Here is a 22,650-nt window from a genome sequence, read left to right as displayed (position 1 = left end):
CCAGGTCTCCATTTTGGTAGACATAATCTTAAAGTATCTGATTGCTGCTGTAGCCATCTGAGGTTATCTAAATTGCACCTGTCAATAACTGTGGATGTAAAAATGAGGCCATTGTTTGAAAAATTAGGTGCTGAGCAAGAGCCAATTTGAAAAAAAAGGCAGCAATTTTTAGGAAATCTTTTTGCATCTAATTGTTTTGATGTAGCAACATTGAACACCTTATTTTTAATAAGGCTTAAACTAGTAGTTTTTCAATGGGGCAACTTTATTCTTGTTTTAAATTAAAAAACCCTTTAAGTATTATAATGGTTAACTATAAGCAATAACCCACTTCATGATGGGTGTTGATATTATACACTCACACTTCATGGTTATTGCTTAATAAGCCTGATATACACAGTTATTTGGGAGGAAGGATGAACTTGTGGTCCATAGGTGCTGGCCTGGGACTCAGGACACATGGGTTTCTTTCCTAGTTCTGCCACAAGTTTCCTGTGTGTCCTAGAACAAGCTGGTTAATTACTCTTTGCCTCAGCATCCAAATAAATAAAATTGTATAAAAAGATTAACTGACTTTACCAGCGTTACACAAGGAGTCTGCAGTAGAGTCAGATTTAAATCTAGTTAGCTCACAGGGATGTTGTGAGGATCAATCCATAAATACTTGGAAGGTGCTTAGGTGCTATTGTCCATATAACTAGCTATAATCCAATCACGCAGTGCAGTCTGGGCTTGATCCTTCTTCCAATGAAGTCCGTGAAAAGGCTCCCATTGATTTCAATAAGAGATGAATCAGGCACTACATGCAGATATCTGGTATAACAATACACGGTTGTGTGTTATTTTGCTTCTTTATAGAACTGCCTATGATAAATTGTAAAACTTCAGTATAGTAGGAATGACTTTAATCATTTTATTCTTTTGAAGGTAGCCCAGAGAGATCAAGAAATTTATAACTGCAGGACCAAGACTTGCCTGCTCATTCATTGTATCTTTGCATAAGGTACATCAGTAAATAGATAGTGTTGTGGAAAATTGACCACACAGTTGATTTTAGATCAGACAGCCTGAGGCTTCTTTATTTCTTACAAGCATATATGCAGGAAGAGACAGCATGGCCCCATGCAAGAGGCAAGCTGCTCTGCTTACTACAAATTTTACAACGCTTATAAAGGTTAAAACCACAAGCACGTAACGCGCTCAATACATTTTTAATTGCCTTATTTGGAATATGTTAATCAAGGGAAGCTTAATAATTAGTTTTCCATATACGTTTTTTCCTGTTGTTATCCATAGCCAAGTTTGCTGTTTGACTATTCTAACACCTTTTCTGTAGTCCTGAAAGCAAGCTCAGCTGTTGTAACTTAACAGATCTCCTAGTTCCCCTTTATCCAATTCCAGTTCCTCTTTTTGGGGCTCTGACCACATCTTTCTGCCCCCGCATGCTCTTTGTACAGAAAAGCCATTGTTCCATTTTGGGAACTTTTCCCTGTGACTCCTTTTACCTATTGACACACAGAAGCAACTTTCCTTCATTCTTTCATCACTTTGTCCCCCTCCTCTCTTCCCCTTATACACAGAGACAAGCTGAACCAAAGTTCAACACAGCCTAGAAACAAGCTTTTCCAAAGTTTAGGCCTAAAAGCCTGACCAAAGTTGTAAGCCCACCGTATTTTCCCTCACAATAGTGTATTGCATACAGTTGTCCTGTTCCTAGAGAGCAATCCATCCCAGTCTGACATCTTTAAAACCACTTGTTATGGGGCACATTCCATCCCCATCTTTTGCTACCCCAGACACCTTTCAGACTGTCTAGTAAGTGGCTATGTCATGTGACTTTTACATTCCCATCACCAACAGTCTTGTGCAAAGTGTTTCTTACCCGTTAGCACAGGGCCAGAGATCTCAGAGCATACTGGACTCAGTTAGCCCAGGTTCTCCTCACTCACAGTCTTCTTGCATCTTCTTTTATAACCCTCAGTTGATGGCTAATTGGTTCATTTGCCCTCCAAGCCTCATCATCTAATTAGCTGCATGTCCCCACTCTGCCTTCTCTAGGGGAACTGATTGGTGCCTATGTGATCAGTGTGCTGGCTCACCTGTTAGCTTCCAACACTCTGTCAGATCTCCCCTCTTTGAGCATGAATGTCATCAGGGGATGTCTTTTTTCTTGGCCATTTCTGCCTCCATTTCAGTATTTAGAAAGCAGATGGTATAAATATTCAAACAGTGACATTTAAATGTTCTACAACTTAGAGATCTATTTAAAATTAAGCACATTTAATAAAAAGCGTTTACGAGGTATTCCAAACTGCCATAAAGTAGCATCATTTAGATATTTGCAAGGAAGTTTATTTGCAGCTTCATACTATATTGGATATTTTAGCAATGCCCTATAATACATCTTCCAGCAGCAATAAAATTTGAAATGGGACTTGAGTTACTGCCCTATATGACAGCAGGTATCAGATTACCAAAAAAGTGCTATTTTAATTTTTTATGCATTATCTGAGTCATGGTCTAAGGTGGCTACACTAGTAAGCTTACAGCGGCAGAGCTATACCAATGCAGCTATGTCACTAAGATCCCTCATGCAGCTGTTCTATGCCAATGGGAGACAGCTCTCCCATCAACATAATTAGACCATCTCCAATGAGCAGCAGTAGCTATGTCAGCAAGAGAACGGTCTCCCACCAACATAGTGCTGTCCACACCACGGCTTCTGTAGGTGTAATGTATGTCTTTCTCAGGAGGTGTGTTTTTTCATGCCCCCTAAAGAACATATTTTGTACTGAAAAAAGTGCTAGTGTAGACACAGACTAATGGAAATCCATGAACCCTGCCAAAAAAAAAAATCACCTGTAAATTCTGAGGATTTAGAGATTTCCTTCAGATTTTGCTATTGTCATCCAGAATCTAATGTTTCACTTGAAACAAATGAAGTTTGAGACATCCTTAGTTGTGAAGATAGCCTTGACAATGTAAAGCTGTTGGCTTTGTGATGCTTCAGTCTGAAACAATAGATTTCTAGGACATGTCAGCTCCCTGCTAATCACTCTAATGGAGAGTCAAATCTGAAGGCTAATCATGACCCCTTAAAACTCAAAATCATTAACCTCTTACTGGTGATACTTTAATCCAAAAGACATTCAATTGTATGTATTCTAATCCACTATTGAGAATCTTTGTAAAAACTGTATAAGTTCTGTTGCACTTTGGAGCGCACACACATTTGAATTTGATGCAGGAAGTGGTGTGTGGATATTACATTTATAATTGCATGATAGATAAGTGAACAAACAGCACTGGAGATTAACATAGGTAGGCCTGAATTCATCATTAAAGTAAGATTGCGAGGAGATCACTGACTAAAGGGAAACAGGCATGAGGGATTTAGTGGAGGTGGGGGAAGCAGGTGGCTATTGCCAAGATCTTAGTTAGTTAAAAGGCTGAGAACCACCACAATAGAATGTGCATCTGTGTGCTTACTCCAGATGTACTGTTTAACAGACTCAGGATGCACCCATAAGGTAAGCATATCAGAACTGTATTGAAAGTGCTGATACTACAGGTTTGCACTTATTTGAGAAGAAATGTAGCTAGTCAAATCTGACAATTTAATTTAATCTAGAAGTGTGGTGGATATAGGATAGAAATGACAAATAGAAAATCTTTCCAACCATCATGATTTGTAGTATACAAAAACACACATACAAATAAAAATCCAGTGGATTTGTATTGTGTACATATTAACATTGTGCCACTTCGTAAACCCTCTAGTCCATTAGGAATTCAACAGTTAGAGGTAACTGAATACTGGAAGAAGGGTTGTGAATTTTCTCTGCTAGCTACAAAATATGCTGTCAAGGTTTGCTGTTACTGCTTCCCTATCTGTAGATTATGTGGGAAAGATTAGTGGTTTGGCAGTTGCACAAAGGGAAAGCTTCGCTGTCACTAAAAACGGGAACTATCCCCGGTGCTGAAAATCCTTCAAAGTGTTTATGTGGTAGGAACTGACAAATATTTCCAGATCCCAAACTATTTCAGGGAGTCTTAGGTTTAGAGAACCCTTCCAGCTCTGGCTGGAAAATGTCAGGCTGTGATATGGACATTTGGGGTGGTTACTTAAGTGCAGAGTTTCAGAATCTTCCTTAATTGTCAGGCTAGTCATCAGTTTTCACTAGAAATAGTTAGCATCCTGCGCTAGTCTCATGGGTAAAGAACTGGTAGGCACTGCTGTGAAATGGAGTGGTCATTCCACTTCTGCGGCTTCTACATAAAACTGATAGAAAACACAAACACGGAATCTACTCCACAATTGTCAAGGTCCAATTATGGCCCTTTAGAATTTGCATATTTAATTTTAACTAACTGTTCTCAATTGTCTTAGTGTTCAAACTCCTTATAGTTTATGGACCATATTGTGAACCCCTTACTCATGCTGCCAAGCACTTACTCACTTACATAGCACTATTCAAGTCAATGGAACTACTCATGTGAATAATTGCTCCCCACTGGGACTAAGAGGGTATAATCTGACTCTGAATTATCTGAAAAATCCTTTCAAAAAATTTTAGATTTGTTAACACATTGCATGATAAAAGCAATGGATAATTTATGAAATGGGAACACATTATGCCCCTTGTCTAACACCATCTCTTGGCAACTAATCAGAGAATGTTATAAGGCAGAGCCTGATCAGACCCTTTATAAAAGATTATATACTGTAATGGTTCAAAACATATCGCTTATAGTAGTGTTAGTACAGTGCATTGGACCACTTTTATAGGCAAGGCAGGTAGTGATACCTTTAATTAAGATTGCCTGATACTTCCCATTGTAAGACCCAGTTTCTAACCATTCAGGCTGAAATTTTCCATATTGGATGTTTCCCTGATGCTCAGTTGGTTGGCGTTTGGAAATTTTCCGCAAAAATTTTTCAGCCATTTCTGAGAACAAGATAAGACAAACATAATATTCCTTATGTTAAATTCGTTGTAAGGTTCTGGGGTTTTATTTGTTTTAAGAAGCTCTTGCATCTATATGCTTCGGAACCAGGACTTAAAATTTGGCAAAGAGGTGCTCTCAAGGATATGCCTTTTACTGTTCCCATGAAAAACTGCCTTAATTTGGTCAAGTTACACAACAGCAGCAGCAGCTTCATGTGGCTATGTTGTAGTCATAGTGACATGTACAATGGATTTCCATCTTGAAAGATCCTTTGCAAGTCTGTTTCCTTAGGCAACAGTCAGGATGGGAGGATTTAGCCTCCTTAAATCCCTCAGAATTGCATCTTCCAACCTCAGTAGTGGCTAGTCTCATGCTCCGCTTTCTTCAGCTTCAGCTCTATAAACCTTCTGTAAAAAAGTGTCAAGTAATGAGCCTTAAAAACACACACACACACACACACCCCTCTCACTTCACACATGCTCAATAGAGACTTGTTAGATTTTTGGTGAGCTTAAACATGGCATTTCTGAAACTGGGGATGCTTGACTTCAGAACTGTGTTCTTTTAATGCAGTTTAGATGTCATTGCAGAATACAGTGGGGGTTTTATGAGGAAAGCATGGAGGGTCAATGTATTCCCAAATATATATCTTGATCCTACAGAAACAATCCACTAGTATCTGTAGATATTTGTAACAGAACACCCACTGACCACCTGGACTTCAGCTTGGAATGGGACAGCCTCTGTTAGAATGAAAATTAGACAACTGTGAGCTTCCTCTAAGTACAAAACAGAAAAAACTGATCAGTGAGTATTACCAGAAAACTTTTAATAGGTTATAGATAATGGGCTTCCCAGACATCTTTCAAAATATAAGAGACAGACCAAATCATCCTAGCACTAGTAATTTCTAAGCTATTCAAAGCAACATTGTGAACATTAAGATCTGAGAAACAATGAATTTGTGATTGATTCACCATGTGCTTCAGTTCATAAATTCATTCTACATCAGTGATGTGTAAGGAATTCACACCCTCAGATCAATAGATTTATAGCTTCAGTGAACTACCTGAATTAGATTTTGGTAGAAAAGATCACTGTCTCCAATAATTTTAGTTTATCAAGTTTTTGACCACAAAGGCGGGGATGAATTTCAATCAATGAGCCTTCATTTTAAAAATGGTTTTGATAATCTCATGTGATGTATTGCAACACAGAAATAATACGTCCAGATGAAGTTGGCATTTTTAGCTTCAAAACAATGAATGTTTCCCTATTTGGGCTATCTAGTGTTATGAATTCAAAGAGTGAGGTATAGTTAGTGAGAGGAAAGGGACATCTTGTGCCTAAGGCCCATGCTTGAGACTCAAGAGATGCGGTTTCCACTCCAGGATCTGCCAAATATTTCCTGTGGGACCTCATGCAAGTTATTTCATCTATGTGCACTTCAGTCTCCCCATCTGTAAAATGGGAAAAGTTGCACTACCCTACGGGGATTTCGTAAGGGTCAAATTCATTAAAGCTTGGAAGGTGCAAGTCTATAGCAGCTTTACCTCCCAGGAAGCATTTTGCTAGAATAGCCAAGAGGACCACACAATAAACCCATTACTTCCCAGCCACAGTGTATTCTGAAAGAAGGGAGACTTCTCATTTACCCTAGGTTCTCTTTTTATCTATATTCTGGAAAAGATTTTCAAGCCTGCTATTGATTCTGTACTTTAAAAAAATAAAAACAATCCCCTTATTCCTGCTCCCAACCACCTATCATTTATAAGCGGCTGATCTCTATTTCTTACTAGTATGACATTTACAGAGTGCTTAGGGTGCAAACAACATATATACTGTATTACAGCCACTGACATTTTCCTAACAGCAAAGGTTTTAGAATCCAAATATGCTTTAAATGTCGGTAGTGTGTTGGCTCTAAGTCAATCCAACACATTAGGTTGCGAATGATCAAAATCTATTACCATCTGATGGCTTTAAGGCCTTATATTAAATGAGATAAGAGAGTTGATGAGTTCAGTTCCCCATGGATGTATCTCCACAAACTGACCGTCACAACTGGCTCTACTGTTTCCCTTGCTAGCAGTCTCATTGCAGAGACCAAGGAATGAATAAGCATGAAGAATGAACTACTCTCTTGTCATGATAGATGGGATTCCTCTAAGGGTACATCTACACAGCCAAAAGCTTTGCATGGATTAGCCTACCAGAGCTAGCTTGAATCCAGCTAGTACAGGTAATAATAGCAACGTAGACAGTGCAGCATGGGCTTCAACACAGATAGTACAAGACCAGTACAAGCCATGAGTTTGTACTCGGCTCACAAGCCTGCTCTGAAGCCCTCGCTGCTCTGTGGTCACCACTGTTGTTACCTTCAGTAGCTGAATTCAAGCTAGCTCAGGTAGGCAAGCCCATACACAGTGTCTGCTTGTAGACATACCCTTTGCTCAGGGTTATGAAGCTTGAACTGACAGCATGTGTTTTACCTGTTCCATTGATAAATATAAGGTGTCATTCTACAAAAAGGTCCACTCAGGACTTTTCATAAATATCAAGGACTTGATCCAAAGCTTACTGAAGGAAAGGTTTCCATTGACTTCTGTGGGCATTGAGTCAGCCCTGAAATTCACTAAAACAAGCTTTAAAATAGTTAGAATACATGTTATTGATATTTATCTCACCATAATTCTATCATTTTGTATTTCCTCACATCCAAGTGCTCTGAAAGGAAATGCAAGATGCGTATTTTGCTAGTGCTCACTCTTGGCAATCTGTAGCTTTTATTAATAAGTATAGTGGTGAGCCAAGCAAGCTTTGTATTCAGCTTGTTTAAGACAAAGGGAACACAGCCATGGACAACACCATGAAACTGTGGTTGGCAGGAATGTTCACTTTTAATAAATATGACTTTTTCCTTATCTGTGTGGAACAAGATTTCAAAAACAATTAAAAATTCTGATTTTTTTTTTAAACTCGAAGGGTATAAGCAGCCCCACCATGGGTAATCACTATGGGAATGTACTACTAAGCAGATGTGTCACCTTTGAAAAAGAATTTTTTCCCCTGGTTTCCCCCCCAGTAAAATCTTCAGTTGACCTCACACTTGTGGAGGTGACCTCTGTCATTAAATTGTTATGATTTACTGGCTCAATATGAAAAAAAGATAGATACCAGTGATATCATAAGTCATGAAAGGAGAATTTCAAGTAGCATATGACATAACAGAAACTATGAGTCTGAGCTAGTTCCATGCAACTCATTTATGGAGTTTCCTCCACCCTAAGATTTAAGGCTCTGTAAAACAAGATTGCAACTGTGAAAGGTGAACTGCTGGTCTTAAAGTATTCAAAGAGACGCTCTCTAGACACAATGTCTGCAATTACTATCCCACCCTGACAAGAATGTTCAAAGTTTTCATCTTTCTCAACAGAGTTTCATAGCCTGTTGTGGAACAATAATTTGTCACTCTCCCTTGAGTGGCTCTCATCGTTAGTACTTTTAAGAACTCCAGTACCATGGAATCAATGAAGTTACAGTGGCATAAAGCAGGGGTAATTTAGTGGTGAATTAGGCACTATATTTTCATGAAAATTGCCTTGCAATTTATATTCACCATCACTAAATTTTCCCCATGGAATCACCTTATTGATAACATGGGAATTACAGAAAGTCCATGAAAGATTTAAAAATCAGCTGACATGTTCTGTTTCATTTTGCTAAAAATCACCTCTGTTTGCACTCATTGAGATGAAGTTTTACTCCCAAAATCCCTTTTCTGTCTCACTTGATGGGAACATTCTCACAGCCCTACTTAATATAACTTGAATAGTATTAGTTTCTCATATTTCTGCTTCTTCCCCCTTCCCCTCAGCATTTTCAATCAGAACTAAATGAAACTCTGCCAAAGCTCTCTCAATAATGGAAATGTGACCTTGCTTTTCTTCCATAGCAGCAGAAAAAGGTCTGTGCTAAAGTGACATAAAAGAAAAAAAATGCTTGTAGTTCTGCACTAATGTAAAATGACACTCACTTTCTCCATACAGAGGCATAGAACAGTCCTGTGCTACATGGGGAAATGCCGTCTCTATAAAAACCACATGCATTCTGAAAACTGGAAAATTTCCATAAGATCAGGACAGCATTTGCCTATGAACTACTGGAAGTTGCTAAGAATAACTGACCTTGTCATAGCTTAGACAAGACCAAGAGCTTGATGTGTTGTTAATGTTTCAACACCAAGGTACAAAAAGAACACTAACATTGCTAATATACAGTGGGACTATCTTAGATGGAGTTGGGATAAGTACAGTTAGAGGGTATCTTGAACTGTTTGAATAGACTGTCACTGCCCTTAGACTGAAGCTTCACTCTGCATATGGAGACAAAAAATCTTCCTTGCTCTTGACACTGTCAGCATGAATATTTAAGTTTGGCATATGTGCCATGGGTGGTTAAGCTCCATGGGAGATGGAAAAATTAATCCATCGCAGGCTGCAGAAAGGAAACAGAGCTACTTCATGGTCATTGACTTCAGCAGGAGCAGATGCAGGACCCTAGTTAGCAAAAGATTAACCATTTAAAAGCCCAGGACCATGTTGATCCCTATAATCAATTCAGAGCTATTGTATGTAGGTAATAAGCTGTAAAGTCCTGGTTCAAAGCCCATTGAGAGAAGGACTCCCTTTGGCTTTAATGTGCTTTGGATGTGGCCTGAGGAGCTAGATTGTGCCATCAATTACAGCTTTGCAACTTCATAAATAAAAGGCAGAATCTGGCCGTAAAAGGAGAAGTTAATCCTAATTAAGCTTTGCTTAGTTCCGCCACAAACACACATCTAGCAAGGCTTCATATAGATAGCTACTCTTATTTTTCTGACTTGGCATTTTTGTACATGTGAGATGACTTGTCTCAGAATTGCATTTAGAAAACAGAAATCACAAATCTTTCTACAGAGAACTACAGAATGCCTTATCCAGATGCTTGTGTGCTGATTACAGCAGTTTATTTGTAAATGACACATTTCTACCAAGAATTACTAACATTGGGCTAGAAAGATGAGCAATGCCCCTTCAAGATAACCCACAACTTCCTTTTAAGAAAATAGAGCTCCTACAATATTGTGTGGAGATCAGGGTAATAAAGATTATTTTTTTCTCCTCGGTGACACAGGTAGAAACAAAATAAATTAACCGCAAGTTATAGTGAAAACAAAATAAAAAGCCTCTTGTTTAAATGTCATATGAAACATTTATTCTTAAATTATTGACTGTGACTGAAGTCTAAAATAAAAGACTATTCCTTAGAAGTGAAATTCACCCAATGACAGAGGGCACTTCAAAGGTTTAATCTGTGGCAGAGATTTACAAACAACAGGAATGAAGGGTTAGATTCACAAGGGAACTAGGCACCATTCACAAAATAGAAAAGGAGGAGATGAGTGCCCTAACCACCAAATTACTGGGTAAAAGGGCACCATCTGGGATATGGGACCCCCAGGTTTGAATCTCCATTCTGGAACAAAATGTGGAATCCAATTCCCTCCCATCCCATATGAGAGCCTTAACCACCCAGCAATTAGCTATGCTGAGGTGGAGCTATCATAATCTCTCCTGTTGAATCAGTTCCACTTTGTGTCAATAATTAAATATCCCTTGGACAAGAGAGTGAGTGACTCTATAATCTGGTGGCTCAAGCACTTCCCTGGAAGGGGAGCAGCCAGGTTCTTGTCCTTGTTCCAAGGAATATTTTTATGAAGTGAAACTTCTTCAACAGAAGAGCCTGAGAAAGCTCTCCCCCAGAAACCCAATAGGCTCATGGTTAGGGCCCTCGCATGAAACATGGAAGACAGTCCCTGCTCAACCCCATTTTGTGAATAGTGCTTAAGTTCTCTTGTGATTCTATCCCAAACTTAAAACAATGGTTCAGAAATGTCAAAATTAAATTTCAACAGCATTTCAAAAAGTGTCCCCCTCCAAACTAATGATTTGCCAAAAATCAACACAAATTGATAAAATCCAATTTTTTTCTATGAAAAAGTTCACCCACTGCTAATCATAGGATCTACCCACACATACACAGATCCAAAGACTTAAAACGTCTGCACAGGGTATTCAGAGGGGCAGTGATTAATGTTCCAGTCCTTCTCCAAAACACATACAGCCCTAGTAGAGCTCCCTCCATTGGGACACTCACCAAGTTATTATTGTGTTTGGAGTCCACCTCACTGGGCTCAATTTACTTTAAGCCTTTTGAGTCACAACATCTAGACACTGCCCCTGACTGGGGTCCCTAGACAAATATTCAGGGTACAGATCCTCTGTCTAGCACCTCTTTCTAAGAGCTAAGTTGCCTAGCCCTCAGGTCTAGTACTGACCCTTCAGCTGCCCTGTAGCTTAAGCACATCCTCCCCTAGAACTCCAGAAGTCTGAGCACTCTGTTTTCAATTCACCTCTCTAGAGGCACAAGGTAGGGAAACAGACACAGAAATAGACCCCACAGAAGAGTCTAAAACAAATTACCTTGTACTTTGACAGCAAAAAAGATATACAGTTTGAGACAAACAAACAACTATATGTATTACCCTACCTCAGTTTCCTCATTGTTCAGAAAAGTTCTTTGGGCTTAGGACAGACTCCTCTGGGGATATTCAGGATCCTTCCACTATTCCTTGCCATCCTGCTCAGGGCTTCTCATCCAGAGTCTTGCCTCAGTCAGTTTAACTCTTTTTATTACCCTTTCCCTTCAAAGTGGGAAAGGAACTTTCCTTTATTTTATAACTTCCTGTTGCCTTTGTCAGGTGACTCCCTGTTTAGCCTCAGTATGTGATCACCCTCCTAGGTGATTACAAAATGATCTATTGCTTGGTTGCCACCTGCCTAGACTTCAGATTTGAAAAACTGGTTTGCCACAGGCAGCAAATACCTCTTTGTCTAAGACTGCTCCATTTGAATGGACAATCATCAAGATTTATCAACCCTCTGGTGTCTGACTATGAGGTATACTACATCATCTAAAGATGTAAAGCAGCAGCTCTACTCCCTCTGTACCAGCCACAATGCCTATGCCTAAATAGCAAGGCTGAGCCCTTAATAATTATCTGTTTCAGCTGGTGAATGTTGTGAAGTTTGGCTTCTGGACCCAACAATCAAGGAACTAGGCAGCTCAAAAGCACATTAATTTCAGAAGAAGAGTTAGGCACATAAATCTTTTTGTGAATCCCACCCATGGAGAAGTAATATTAACTAAAGACTTTTAGAACCGCAAAACTTTTACATGAAAGTTGAGATCTCTTCTTACTTTACTGCTCTAGCCATTGCTGATATGCCTGCTTCAGCAATTTCTTGAGAAGCTACATTATGGGGATTAGATTTTTACAACTGTTAATTTGAATCCGATAACTTGTATTAAGTGAAAATATTAAAAGCTTCCATGGCATTTAAAATGCTTCGTGCAGTTTGGTTCAGTAAAAACTCATCTTTAAAACATTTACAATAAAATGAAAAGCAAAGGGAATGTAGTCACTCTAGCTACTGATGTTTTAACTGAGGTCATTTAGAACGACAATTCCCAGAATGCTGAGAACAATTATGTACAGTAAGTGAATATTAGGGCTGAGGAGAGAGAAGGAATGTCAAATCTGATTAATCTGATATCCAATTGATAAACTGATTTTCTTAAAGTCCATAAAATATAATAATTACTATACAGGTGTTTCATATTAATAATATGTAGACGGTAACAATAATTATTAAGCAACGGTAATATTAGAATTGCTAAAGTTAGACATCTAAATCCATATTTAAAATGTCCTAAGTTTTCTAGGCTGTTATGGAGGAATTGTTCTATGTACTTAGCTGAAAAAACAAGCAAACAAAGATTGAGAATGCTTCCAAATTAAAGCTCACCTAATGATCGTACTTCTGATGAGAGAGAGAAGAATTAGCTGGTGTGCTAACTGCCAAGCAGACCTAACTATTTCAACAGTGACAGGAGATAAAATAAGCTGTCTTTTCCAGTAAAATAATGAGGAGTTTTGAACACTGGTATTTCCCCTGTAGTGAGAAGGAACTGACAGCAATGAACCCACCAGCGACAGTCACTGCCTGTCTTATTTTCAGATTTAAAATTCTGCCATACATGTACTCTGCACAATGCTGGCTTGATCAAAACACCACAACATTGTTATGTCAGGAGGGGTCCCAGATCTCATGTGAGAAGAATCTTTTCCTTGTACAGGCTTCACAGCATTAAAACAGATAAACAGATTGTCTTTTTATTAACTGTTGTCTTGGGTCTCTGTAGGAAGTCAACATCAAAAAGGAGAAAAATCACCTTCGGATCAGCATACTACCATGAATCCATACAAACCTTCAAAAAGGAACAATTTGTTACCTATTTCATGCCATAATGCTGCTGAAACAGATGGAAATCAGAATTGTTAATGCTATAATCCTCTGTATGATGAAGTAAAGACAGGTTACCATTGGTTCTACTTAAAAGACTCCCTCTGCTGATACAAACAAAACAGTTCCAAAACTTTAACCAGTCTCAGTCATTTGGCTAATCTGTCCTTCTGGCTGTGTTTCCAACTATATACATTTAGGCAGCCAGATCCATGGAGTAGACCTTCCCTCTTCTGGTCAGTGGATAGTCCATTCCTTTAAAGGTACCATTTATAGAAGATTTTATTTTCTTTCTGTGCATTATTAAAATATGATAGACATTAGGGGCTGGATCCTGGATCCCGGATCCCAGCTCTTTTCTGTTTGTGTTCTTCTAAAGAGCTTCTCTAATAGATATGAGGACTTAAGTAGCTCAGCCAGAGGTTATAGGCCTATTACAGGATTGGGTGGGTTAGATTCTATGGCCTATGATGTGCAGGAGATCAGACTACATGATCATGATGGTTCCTTCTGGCCTTAAAGTCTATGAGAACTGATGAGTCTACTGATGTAAGGGGCACTCTCAGGTGGGGTAAAGGTGTGCTGCCCTGCAGGAATTGGGAGAGTTTCTAGATGTGGCCAGGCAGTGGAGAAGATGAACCATATGGTGTTCCTATAGCCCCTGGCCACATCCCTTTAGGATCGCTCTAGCCAAAATGATTTAGAATAGCCCATAGGCTGCTGTACACTGCATTAGGGGCCACCTCAGTCCTCCAATGGAAAAAAAATAGGGAGCAGAAAGGTGACAGGCCCAGATCCTCAAAGGCTTTAGGCATCTAACTGCCATTGATTTCATTGGAAGTTAGACACCTAAATACCTTTGGGGATCTGGACCATAGGAGTCTTCCCCCATCAATCCTGGATTCAACACCAAGTGACTCAGAGATCTAGCCCACAACCTTTCCGCCAGTCATATTAAAAACACAACTGATATTAGATTCATTGTAAAGTGCTATCCAGCAAAATCAATTCTATTCAAATAGCCTGTGTTCCAGAAGACAAGCCTCTTAAGGCTAGGGCGGGGGTGGCCAACCTGTGGCTTCAGAGCCATATGCTGCTCTTCAGAAGTTAATATGTGGCTCCTTGTATAGGCACCAACTCTGGAGCTGGACCTACAGGCACCAACTTTCCAGTGTGCCGCGGGGTGCTCACTGCTCAAACCCTGGCTCTGCCACAGGCCCTGCCCCTACTCCACACCTTCCCACTCTCTCCCTTGAGCCTGCCGTGCCCTCACTCCTCCTCCCTTCCCCTCCTCCCCCAGAGCCTCCTGCATGCTACAAAACAGCTGATTGAGAGGTATGGGGAGGGAGGGGGAGGTGCTGATCGGTGGGGCTGCCAGTGGGCGGGAGGTGCTGGGGGTGAGGAGGGAGATGATGCGCAGCTGCTGATGTATTACTGTGGCTCTTTGGCAACGTACATTGGTAAATTCTGCCTCCTTCTCAGGCTCAGGTTGGCCAACCCTGGTCTAGGGTATAATCTCTTAGCACTCATTACCAAATTATCCTGTGTGATTTGGAGGAAAGTAGGAGACAGTCTGATCCACTCTTCAAATCATTTCCTGTCAGACAGGAGAGGCTAGGAGCTATGGAAAACACACAGTTATCAGGAGAAATACATGGCCTGTGAGGCATGAGTTACTTGACTATTTAAAAATAAATGCCTCTATTTCTTGTTATAGCTCTAGAAACAAGGCCAGCTCTAGGCACCAGAAAACCAAGCATGTGCTTGGCGAGGCACAATTTCAGAGGCAGCATTCTGGACACTTTTTTTTTTTTTTTGCTTCTGCAGTTGTGCTCCCAGGGATTTTTTTTTCTTATTTTTTTGCTTGGGGTGACAAAAAACCTAGAGCCTGCACTTTCTAGAGATTACTCCAAGGCTGGGAAGCTCCATCCCCATTTCTAACTGAGTGCAATGGTTTGTGAGCAACCTAACTTTTGGGTTGATTGTTTTCGTTTTGTTTCAGGACTTAATGTTTTTCCCTCTCTCTGATCTTGTGCAAAGGAAAGTTCCCCTGGAGTTGAGGGGGTGGTTTGGCTGTGTTAGGATTAACTGGTATCCTGTCTCCCTGCTGGACTTTATGAGTAACTCCCAATCAAAGCAATGGGAGCACCTCAAATCTGACAGGAAGAATAAGACCCCCATGGTTGGGTCCAATCTCTTTAGTTTGTACCATGTTCTTTTCCTTGGTCTCTTGTTCTCAGCCCCAGCCCAGTGGTATTATATGCAGCATTGTTACAGCACAGCACTGCTATCCTTTTAGAAATGTTTCCCATCTCATCTTTATGGGAAAGATTAAACAACATTTGATAAGTGAATCTGTACAGTTACAATTTAGAAAAATCACTATTGTCAGAGAGTTACCAATGTGCATACTGATGTGCAGGAGAGATTAAAAATGATGCAGGATTTCAAAATGTTGGCATGGGGAATTTCTTAACATAACCTCACTGTCAGGTCTTAAACATTGATGTACCAGTAATCTGCCACAGCAAAGTCCCCTTTCCTCCATGCCAGATGGCAGTCCTCTTATATATCTCATCCCACACAGTGTAGTATTTAGGAAGTGCTACACAACAAAGTGGCATATGTCCAGAAATGGATTACACTGGTCACTGAATGTGGACATTATAACTTATTCATTGGGATCTGTTTAATTAAAAATATGGTGATACAATCCAGGAAAAATAACTGATTTAATGTGGGAATCTCACATTAATTGGGACAGTGTTTTCCACTGCAGTTTTGTTTTTCAGAATGTGCTATAAGGTGAATGTTCCACCTGGTATGGCAGAACTGCACACAGTCCTCAGTGCCACTGGTGGCCTGTGCTTGTGCTGTGCAGGGGTTGCAGACAGAGCAGCTGTACAGGCCTAGGTAAGTGGTCTTCGCACCAGCCCTAGACAGGAGGGAGAGAAGGGGATAGGCTAGAATAGCGAGCATGGGATTTGGGTGAACAAGGATCCAGTGACCATGACACCACACAAGCTGCTGAAGTAACGGCTGCAAGGAGGGCTCTGCATCACACTGCTGCACTCTGATCCCTGATGTGGGGGTGAATTTCACCTTCTCACCTTGTGCCCACAGAGAGCCCATTACTTGGGTTTTCAATTGATTAGACAATATAGTTTTGTTTATAACAGCATCTTAGTCTCTAAGAGATATGTAAATCACACTCTTCTATTACTACATACGTTGTCTATGATTAATTTATTTTTCAGTAAACCTGTAGATGCACATGGCTTTATACAATGAGTAAAATGTGTCACCCAAATAACAGACTCATCTCAGTCATACCTGTATAAATTTACATTTGTGGAATTACACCAGGTTTACACTGGTGTAAATGAGATCAAACTTTGGCCTCAAGCTATTTTTCACACAGGACTCACAAGACCCAGCTTCACTGATACACTCTGACAATTTGTACTACTCTGGCAATGCAAAGCAGCTATAGACCCCTATTAACTGGCTAGTTAAACCAGCTTTATGGCTGCTTTGTGTCTGGAGTGGTGCAAACTGCAAAGTAGCTATAGAGCATGCTGGTGCATCTGGCCTATAATCTAAAGTCTCACAGCTATAGAATACAATTGAAAACACACAGAGAGGGGGCTATGAGCTTTATACCAGAACTTTTCTCTTGTTTTATTATTTGGGGTCTATAACTGGAAACTTTTTTATATTTTCTTATTTGGGCTCTCTACTGAGTTTTGTGCTTGTGAGATTGTATATTGTTTTCTTCCTGTGTATCCTTTCCATAGCAGGAGGGATTTATTCTCAGCACACAACTGCGAGGGAGAGACCAACGCGCATACTGATGTGCGGGAAAGATTGAGAAAGATGTAGATTTTCGGAATACGGGCACAGAGAATTTGTTAACAGGACCCCATAAACTGTAGTACAAATTGTCCAGGGGAACTTTCCTTTGCACAAGATCAGAGAGAGGGAAAAACATTAAGTCCTGAGACAAAACGAAAACAACTGCTTTTTTGCAGCACAGCACAGAATAGCATTTTCCCACAATAAGAAAATCCTTCCTCTCCGCCATGCCAATGGATAGTTATGGTGATGTCATGGACTTGAAAGGAGTTAATAGGCAATTAATTATGGCACGGGTGTAATAGAGGGACCTAATTAGTTGCTTCTTAGCCAGGGGGTGGGACTGAAAGACATTAGCTCATAATGTAATGGACACCCGATGCCCATAAGAGGGAAGAGAGCTCAGTTTGGAGGTAGGAGCTCCTGTGAAAGACCTGAACAAGAGTCTACAAGAGAGCAGAAACGTAAGCATGATTCTGAGGGGCCAATGCTATAACTGAGGAGAGGATCCTGCAATAGTTGAGGAAGGAGATTTCCATTTTAGAATGAGAAGTGGGAACACAAAGGCAAATGTTAGTATTATTAGAGTGAACTTTTTCAGTGCTTATTGTACATATCTACCCTTTCTAGTGTTTCTAATAATTCAGTGCCATATTCAAAATTAAAAGGCATATGTCAGAATATGACCCTAGATATCCTTTCTGCATGGAGCTGCCATCTCAGTTAGGATTAGTTATGCCAAAGAATGTTTCTCATGGAAAATATCACTATCCTGCTATTCTGTGGGGAAAGATATATTTAAAGAAAGTGTCTGTCACTGCACTTTAACAGTGACAAGACTGTGTCCTTCCGATCTCTCATAGTAGTTAGTCTGCACCCAAAGTTCCTTGCTCCTGTTTATCATAACTGCCATACCAGATTGCAAAGTCAGTCAGTGAAACAGCTTGTCTCTTACCCAGCTTTAAAAATGAGCTCCAGAACCTTGAAATGAATCCAGGATCAGATAGCTTGCTAGCCTAGTGCATGGAACTCTACTGTCATCAATTAGCCTAACTCATCAGTTGATCACAACATGTTGTGCTAGCTGTTACTTCCACATGTCTTTCATGGTCAGCCAGAAGAAGAGCATGTGTAATAATCTAATAGAGGGAGGAAAAAATGAATATATTAAGCTGAAATGACTGGATGCATGGGGGGAACAGGTGCGTGAACTGCTTCAGCACAATCTACCCTTGCTACTTGTTCCATTCTGATGCTATTGGTTCAGATGTGCAACAGCCTGGAGGCGACATTTACCTGTGATGTTTGTGTGAATGTATTAGGAAGGAGACAACACAAGTAGCATATTCCAGCTCTCCACGTTCCTAGATGGAAAAATTAAAATTGGTCCTCTCAAAAGGGAAGGAGAGCAAGATGTGTCAGACAGCTCTGGAACACTGAAAGCTGACCCCCTAAAACAGGAGTCTGCATGCTCACTACCATATATAGATATTAAAAGAGGGACATATCAGGGAAATTCTGGTACTGACTAGTGAAATTGTAAGCAGAATGGTCACACTCTTTGTTGGGAGTGGAATATTACTTTGCCTGTTCAAGTTTGAAAAGGGGGTGGGGAGGATAATTTCATAGCTGGAAAAAAATCCTGCTTGTGACTACTAGACTTGAGGTGGGGGTGGAAAAGGCAAAGAACAAATCAAAAATTTAAAATGACAATTTTGCCAGCATCACTAGCTGGAGAGCCATCTGTGCAAATTTAAGTAGTTCTCACACTTTACACAATGGTAGAAATAATATGTGGTAGAGAATAGCTCAGTTTTGTAACCTTCCCAGAATTACAATCATGTCTATCAGGGATACATAGCTGAACCAGCCACAAAATCAGACTCAATATGTTTGACTTGCACGTTGGGCAGCAGTATCTCCCTTCTTCAATTTCTTTGACCCCTTTTAAATATGCACCCTCCCTCCCACCCAAAGGCAGGAATTTTGTGAATGAGTAGTATTTGATCTTTCCCTGCAGTTCATGCCAATAGGCTGAGGCCAAATTTGTGAGCACTCCCATTGAAACAACTCATGTGCTGAAAGTTAGAATTGGGGCCTAAGCACAATCTGAAGGAATCAGCTGCTCGTAGGGCTGAAGGCTTGCTAGGCCATCCCCCGAGTCCGGGAAGGGCTAATACACACCAAAGTCTCTTTCAGGCCCTTCCCTCAGGGCACGGTTATTAATTCATATAAAACACTTGCAAAGTATCACAGCACAAAAGTGTTTCCTCTCACAAGGCCTGTAGAGGTTCTGAAGCCTTTCACTGTACACTTTTTGCTCCAGTCACAGGAGCCAATCTCCCTCCAACAGCTATCCTTCCGAATAAGCTCTCTCAGCCCTTTATAGGCATCACCTGTCCCCTTCCCAGCAGGGTCTGATATTGAACAAGACTGGATGGGCCAGGACTTATGTTTCTGATTCACGCTTGCTTCTCTCCAGAGCAAATTATTATTGTTCTGTTGTACAGTGTGAGAAATTTGGCTATTTCCCACCCTTCATATTTTCTTTAAAGCCAGGACTTTTTTATGATGATTGTATGGATTTCTTATTAGTCATGCTGGTGTTTCATTTAAAGTATCATTAAAGGAAATTCTATTCTAAACATACCAAGATCAAACTGTGTAGTTCCCTCCTATGCTACTCCAATTATATTATCTGAAGAGGAAATGACCACTCAGCTTTTTCTGTATGGGATGCACTTCTGGCACAATTTCAGTGGTAACTAGAGTTTTATTTTATTTTTAAATTTTAACAAGCAGTTAGACACAGAGTCCATTATAGATGCTACAAAGATTTATTCACAGTGCTCTTATGTGTGTGGTTTCTGAGTCAATCCAGCTTGCAGATATGTGAGCTGAATTAAGTTTCCTCAGATGATTCTGTCTGGTTGGCAGTATGCAAAGGTACAGAGAGGTACATGTTTTAAACTTTATTTCCTACAAATGTCATATACTAGTTGTGACATAAATTGATTATTACTTTTAAGACTCTTTTATTGTATTGAGTACCTTGGAGAGCACAGCTGAAGGATGAGTATTCAAGGGAGATGAGCAGGGACTTCATTGCATAAGTCATTAGTGTTAAAGGGAATTATATGACTACATTTTTTTGCCATGTGTTACATACTTACCTCTCAGTAACTGCTAATCAAAAATGTTCTTCTCATAACCTGGTAAAGCAAGGATGATGCTACGTTCAGGGTAGCTAGATCTTCTCTTGCTGGGGCTGCTTCTGATCTATACCAAAACTGTTTCTTAGAACATTTACCGTTTACAGATGTACTTAAAGTTGTCTCCAAAACTTTACCTTGAGGAATCATGGTCATTCCTTTGGTCCAATAATTTTTATATATATAGATGCTGTTGATTAATCGCAGTTAAGTCATGTGATTAACTAAAAAAAACCTGAGATTTAAAAAATGAATTGTGATTAATTGCGCTATAAAACAATAGAATACCAATTGAAATGTATTAAATATTGTGGATGTTTTGCTACATTTTCAAGTATATTGATTTCTATTACAGCATAGAATACAAAGTCTACAGTGCTCACTTTGTTATTATTTTTATTACAAATATTTGCACTGTAAAAATGATAGAAGTATGAGGTAAATTGAAAAATACTATTTCAAGTACTGTAGTGCAATCTGTTTATCATGAAAGTGTAACTTACAAATGTAGATTTTTTTTGTTACATAACTTTTGTTTTTGAGTGCAATGTAAAACTTTAGAGCCTACAAGTCCACTCAGTCTTATTTCTTGTTCAGCCAATTGCAAAGACAAACAAGTTTGTTTACATTTACGGGAGATACTGCTACCTGCTTCTTATTTACAATGTCACCTGAAAGTGAGAACAGGCATTTGCATGGCAGTTTTGTAGCCGGCATGGCCAGGTGTTTTCATGCCAGATATGTTAAACATTCATATGCTCCTTCATGCTTCGGCCACCATTCCAGAGGACATGCTTCCATGCTGATGATGCTTATTAAAAAAATAAAGTGTTAATTAAATTTGTGAATTAACTCCTTGGGGGAGAATTGTATGTCTCCTGTTCTGTTTTACCCACATTTTGCCATATATCTCATGTTATAGCAGTCTCAGACGATGACCCAGCACATGTTCATTTTAAGAACACTTTCACTGCAGATTTGACAAAACAAAAGAAGGTATCAATGTGAGATTTCTAAGAATAGATACAGCATTTGACCTATGGTTTAGGAATCTGATGTACCTTCCAAAATCTAAGAGGGAAGAGGTGTGGAGTGTGCTTTCAGATGTCTTAAAGGAGCAACACGCCGATGCGGAAGTTATAGAACCCAAAACACCAAAAAAGAAAATCAACCTTCTGCTGGTTGTATCTGACTCAGATGAAGAAAATGAACATGCATAGGTCCACTCTGCTTTGGATTGTTATTGAGCAGAACCTATCATCAGCATGGATGCATGTATTCTGGAATGGTGGTTGAAGCATGAAGGGACATATGACTCTTTAGCACATACATATCTTGCAACGCTGGCTAAAACAGCGCCATGCGAATGCCTGTTCTCACTTTCAGGTGACATTGTAAACAAGACATGGGCAGCATTATCTCCTGCAAATTGTAACCAGACTTGTTTGAGTGATTGGCTGAAGTAGGATTTAGTGGACTTGTACGTGCTAAAGTTTTGCATTGTTTTGGTTTTGAGTGCAGTTATGTAACAAAAAATATCTAAATTTGTAAGTTTGCACTTCCTGTAAGTATGGCCTGCTTTCCTTGTTTGAGCTAGCTAGATTAAAGCTTGCTTGGAAATGTCTATACATGCTACAAGTCACACCTCTGACTATAGTGTAAGATGTACCCTAAGTCTCTCAATGCCTTAATTCCTCATCTGTAAAATAAGGATATTATCACCTCCCAACCTCACAGAGGTATTATGAAGATAAATATATTAAAGATTGTGAGGTGCTCAGATACAGTAATAAGTGACAAACATAGAGAGGAGGGACAGGTGTTTTGGGGGTCTTTTCTGAGGGTTTCTAAAAATTCCTTTTCTGTCATAGGGACAAATTCTGTCCTTATATAAATTCACAACTGCCATTAATTTCTATGACTATTGAGAGTCTTGATAGAAAAAGAGCACTGCTCATACTAACTTTGATGCAAATTATTCACATTTAAAATAAGCCGACTGTCGGGGTGGGGAAACAAACTCAGTTGCATAGCCTAGTTTTTTTCAGAGGTGTTGACCACCTGCTTGCAGGACTGGTCCTCCAATCCTCACCGCACAGTTGGAGTTCCTATGTGTGGATTCATCAAACTTACAAAGAGAGTAAGGTTACTTCTAATTGTCGTCTCTAACCTGACTCTTTTCTATTGCAGCTGTTTTTATGGATAGCATATCTGGATGGCTGAAC

The sequence above is a fragment of the Gopherus flavomarginatus genome, chromosome 8 (genome assembly GCF_025201925.1).
Source record: "Gopherus flavomarginatus isolate rGopFla2 chromosome 8, rGopFla2.mat.asm, whole genome shotgun sequence".
Taxonomy (NCBI): Eukaryota; Metazoa; Chordata; order Testudines; family Testudinidae; genus Gopherus; species Gopherus flavomarginatus.
The sequence above is the reverse complement of the archived record's forward strand: the minus strand, read 5'-3'. Positions refer to the sequence as shown.